A 4770-nucleotide genomic window follows, 5' to 3' on the forward strand; every position below is an offset into this window, starting at 1 on the left:
AAAAAGCAATGTAAGATGCCTGTGGACATTTTTCATTTGATGGTTAAACTTGTTTTTAAAGGAGAGCTGAAGACACAAAAGAATACTGGACTAGAGGAGGAAAATGGGTCGTATCTGTGCAGTGAAATGTATTGGGAGCACCAGGTTTGGAGAACTTGACTGGTGGCATGAAAAAGTGTGTTAATGGAAGGAATGTATTAGAGTATGTGTCCTGCATATCATGCAAGCTCTTTACTTCCAAAATCAGTTTTGCCTTTGTGAGGCAGTAGGGGAATAGGCTAAATTAAAAAAAAAAAAAAGTGCTAAAGTGCTATTGCCTATTAGCAGACTATAGCTGGAATGTGTGAGATGCTACATTTTGGAACATTTTCACATTGACATATGCCTGAAAGATTTCCTAATTAAGTGTAACCTGGAAACTTTGTAGTTTCTGGGGATCAGCTTTTTGGCACTAGTGGCCCTCTGCCTAGTGCTGTAAATACTTGCACATTTTTTCATATGTTTAATTTGCTCTTAATTGTCTTTTGAAAGTGATCTCTGTGGGCACGGTTTATTTTTAATAATTATCCAACAAAAGTGTGCCACTTACCCCACCATTTTTGCACTCTTCCTCTGTTTGATGTCTAAAAAGGGTGAAAGGAAATGGTCTGGTAAATAGATGGAGTGACTCTGATTTTTTGACTATTCTTTTTATTATTTTTGGAATGGATAAATAACTAGCTGAAATCTTATATAAGCAACTATGACAGACAAATAATAAATCGGTCTAATTAGCTTGAACAAGAAAAGAACAGGAATTTTGTTTCTTATACTGGATTTGTTTTATTGTGCTGGAATAGAACTTCCTTGACCTGGACTTGTGTTTGAGAGAACCATTGCATATTCCAGAAGTTTGTGAATTAATCAGCAAGCAACAAATACTTACAATTGCAACCACATGGTACCATCATCTGTTACATTGTTTTGAGATTCTTTTTTTTTTTTTTTTTTTGACAATTGTATTTCAGTTACTTATGATGTTATGTAATGTACAAATAGAGAGACATAGATTTTTATATATGATGTGGAATAATGTAAGGGTTCACTGAAGTGCTGGAAAAAAAAAGTTTAAATAACAGAGAGGTTACCATGCTGCTTGTGTTGTTGGATCTGGAGATTGGCAGGGCTTTGCTGTACCTTGAAGTGTTGCTTCTGGCAGATTTCTAAGGACATTTCCCACAAAATTATATGTTTTGGCAAGTTTTGGAATCAGATTATGACAGAGAAGAATGGAGCCGGATACTTTTTTCTTTTTAAAGGATGGTGTTGGTTGAGAAAATCTAGATCCCTTGAGGTTGAGGAGAATTAGAGAATGAAATTGCGGTCTTCAGTGAGCAGTAGTGGTATGCGTGTTATTCATARTGTCTATTTCTCCGACTAATATGCGAGACTAACACCATGAAGATGTCTTGGTGTGCAGCCTCAACAGCTAGTGTTGTGGGGTATAATGCTCTGCTGTTAAGCCTCTTCACTCCCCTCTTTGAGCCAGAAAAGTAGAGTGCATTCATGAATATGGTCTGTTTTTGTTTTGGGAATCAGGAACATGGGGAAGAGAGTTGGAGGAGGGCAAGCACACAAGAATTTTAGGAAATGTATAACCATGAATATTTTAAAAACACAGAAAAACAGAAAACACAATTTGTGTTTAGCACTGACCTGTGTTAGCTTTTATGCAGCTTTCTGAATGCTGGACACCTGAAAACATAACAAGCAGTGCTTTACCAATTTAAGTCAAGGATTGAAAAATATAGATATTCACGTTTAAATATAAAACTATGTTCTTATCTTGCTTATAAAATCTACAGGAGTCCTTTGACCTGTCTTTTTACTTCACCTCAGTTGATAGGCGGGGAAGCTATTAGGAATGGCCAAAATGTTACTTTGTTTTTTGACTTGTGCTACTGTGCACATGAAGACTTTCCTGTTGCATCCTTYCTTGGACTTAAATGTCAGCAGATAATCGTGTTTCTGTGATGCTGTTTCTAAAGATGCACTTTTAAGGAATGATAATTTCCTTTGCTGTAATATGTGGAGCCATTATCCCATGACAGTTGTTATCATGTTTAACTAACTGCTGACTAACAGATACAGTGAACAAATACAACTATCAGTGTAGTGGAGGACAGATTTTTTTTTGTTTTCTTGTTTTTATAGCACTGATAAAGAAAGTCCCAATTTACAGTGGAAAATTAATATCTGATCCCTAAATGTGACTGTTCTTCATCACTTGATATGTGCTAAAAAAAGATGGCTTTTGTGTATATTACTGTAGTGTGATTGTAATATCTGAACTTGGCAGAAATTTTTGCGAGATTAGAAACATACAGTGTTCGTGGCCAAGTCGGAGGTGCAAATTTACAGAAAACTCCCAGGATTTCACAATTGCTTGCACAAAGCCAGCATTCAGTGAAACGGGTGCTTCCTTGCTGACTTCACCAGATACTTGAGTGCATGCAAATACTCATAAAAATGAAATTCTGCATCTATTCACTCTCTTGAGCAACATGCTTTATTTTAACTTGAGTTGGACAAGGCCGTTCCTAGTTGTTTGATGTATACTGTAGGGCTTAGCAGAACTAGAACCAACTTAATGCTGTATTTACAAAGTAAGCGCTCTGTAAAGTTAAAACCTCCAACACCCAAAATATTGTTTTTTTTTGAAGAAAGTATGACTGTTTATGTTCACTTTCACTATGGAATTGCCAGACAATTACTCCACAGTCCCCTACCTCAGCTTCCAGACATTTAGTTAGTATTTTCCTTGTGTAGTCTTTTTTTAATGTCTGAGCTTTTTGACTGGAGTCTGCGGTCTTACATTGAACATTCAGGCTAAAATCTGAGAATAAGGGTTATTATTTCATTTGCAAATGGTCAGATTTTTCTAGGATTTGATCTTTCATTCGCTGTTTAGACCTCTTCTTCTGTCATACTACTAATTTAAAGGGATGTGTGTGTGTGTGTGTGTGTGTGTGTAAAAGAATGCAGCCTTCTGAGAATGACTGAATATATAAGGAGTATATGAGAACTATAAGGTGATGGAAAGTGCAGTTTGCTTTGCAAACATTGTGATTACTCAACCTTTACTGCCGATGCTTTAATATATTGGTAGTCTCTTTATCAAAGGAATGAGGAACATCTATTTAGGCTTATTACCTTTCAGGCTCCTGCCTTTCATTCCCCATTTCCACTGCAGGTACTGTTGTTTGATTGTTTTTTTTACTTTCATGGTTTGTATTGAAAATGGAAGAAGCCCATTAATGCTTGCAAACCCTAAACGTGTGTTTTTGAATTAGCTTTTGGTCAGAATAAGTATTCTAGGTATATGTGTTTCCACAGCTTTCTGGATGCTGTTAATATAAAGGGATGTATTACAGGAGAGTGTCTTTTCCTACTTGGGAGTAACTGATGAGCTGGGTTGCAGCAGGGGCTCTGCTTCAGTGGGAGTTCAGTGGGCTGATGAGAGCCCAGCTGATTTCTCCGCAGGGCTCTGAGTAAGTTTGGAGCATCTATCTACGTGTGCAGTTCCAGTTATGGCTGGATACTGCCAGTCAAWTAGTCCAGCTCCCCATTTACTTTGGTAAGGCTAAAGAATCTTACGGCATCTGTGATGGTTTTCTTTACTTGTGAACTGTAGTTTATATCAGTTTTATAGATCAAATTCTTTTTTTAAGGGAACTTTACAGAGCACTTTTATCGGTTGATAGACCCTCTGTTTGCTGTTGTCGCTGTTCACAGAGCTATCTAAAAGTCATTGTGAACTCTTGCAGAGTCCTGAAATTTTTGTTACCCTGGATAACTTTTCTTTCTTCCCCCAAGGCAAAACATCCTGAAGATGACAAGTACATGCTTAGAAAGTGTGAGGTGCATTCAGCATGGCTGCATAGGCACTTACRGATGTCTGACCCCCCCTGAATGCAAAGCTGTGACCAGCGCATCTGGCTCTGCTGATGCTAGGAACATGTAAGTGGCACAGAAGGATTAGCCCAACAACCTGTATACTGAGCAGAGCTTAAGAACATGCCCTAGTTATCAGGCAGCAGGCAAAGCTTGAAAGCAGATGAGTAGTGGGGTATGTGCTCCATCTCTCATTGTGGAGCTGTTGCAGAAAAGCCAGGAGAAAAGAGGGCAGGAGATAAGCACAACTTAGGGCAGGAGTTAGTTACCACGCTTGCATATCTGGGGGAGRCCTGGTGTCTGCCTTGGACGTGAAACAAAATAATGCCAAAGCAGAGGCAGCTCTTCGCTTTTGTCTCCCTGCCCTTTGCAGGATGCAATCTGCAGCTTCTTTGTAGTTCTTCAGGCAACCTAAGGTGAACACTGTTTTCCTAGTGGATGTGTAGCCTCAAGCTGGCACTTTGTGGATCCTATTCCTCCATTCTCCTCTACCCTCCGCCCAGGTATGGGGATCCTGGGATGCTGTGCTGTATTCCTTGCTGGGGAGGTGGGATGTCTGCTAGCCTGTTTCATTGCAGAGCGAATGATGCCAGCTGTGTAAGGAGGAATGGGAGCATGCCAAGCATAGATAAGCGATGACAGCAGGATGTGCGGGGTCCTTGCCCTCTCGGGAAGGGAAGGCATTGAAGCCATTGTCCCTACAGTGCAGCAGAGCTTCTGATGACCACCAGCAGCAGCAGCATCTGCGTTTTGGTAGGATTTGAGGTATGCAGTACCAGCCTGACTAAGGGCACAGAATAATGAAATAGCTACTTCACGAGCAATGCCTTAAAAAAA

Source organism: Rhea americana, unplaced genomic scaffold (assembly GCF_003343005.1).
Source record: "Rhea americana isolate MKP2758 unplaced genomic scaffold, rheAme1 scaffold_33, whole genome shotgun sequence".
Taxonomy (NCBI): Eukaryota; Metazoa; Chordata; class Aves; order Rheiformes; family Rheidae; genus Rhea; species Rhea americana.